Consider the following 715-nt stretch of genomic DNA (forward strand, 5'->3'; position numbering starts at 1 on the left):
CGGTACTTAGTTGAAGAGCCAATGACCGTAGCACTTCATTCAACGACGCAGTCGTTTTAACAACTTCCTTTAAACACCGAATGGATTCAAACTGCAGCCCCTGGTTATCTGTAGCAACCATTTTTTTATAATATGACATTTGCATAAACGTTTTCCTGACGCAACATATGTAGCAATCAATTTTGTTAATATCATCAACCTTTACGAGATTTGTAGTGTGACCATTATCATCTATGGAGGAAATTGCGGACATTTCATCCACAACACCACAGAAGAAGTCCAAGCATGTTTTTCTATTGTTGTGAATGGCAAACATTTAAAGTAAGGGTCACTATACAGAGCTGGTTTATGGAAAGCAGAACAACATTTATTTTTGAAAATTGAGTAACAAGCATTGTATTTTTCATAAAATATTCTAATATTGAAAACTTGGAAAAGTTTAGTTTGTAAGTTTTGAATAAATGCTGTCACTTTTCCTTTCTTTATGATGTTAGCAATTAAGACATGCCTCTCATTTTTTGCATAGTAACTGTGAAGAAATGTTTTTATTCGCCACGAAATTGCTTTGGAGTAAGTGATATTTTTCAGGGAGAAAGTAGCCACTTTTTTCAGTATACAGTTTGGAACTTTCCCTCACAAGCAGGAAGCCATTCAATATTGTACAGTATGTACTGTGAATGTAGGGTTGCCAGGTGGCCTGTCCAAAAATACTGGA

Source organism: Ascaphus truei, chromosome 7 (assembly GCF_040206685.1).
Source record: "Ascaphus truei isolate aAscTru1 chromosome 7, aAscTru1.hap1, whole genome shotgun sequence".
NCBI classification, from domain to species: Eukaryota; Metazoa; Chordata; class Amphibia; order Anura; family Ascaphidae; genus Ascaphus; species Ascaphus truei.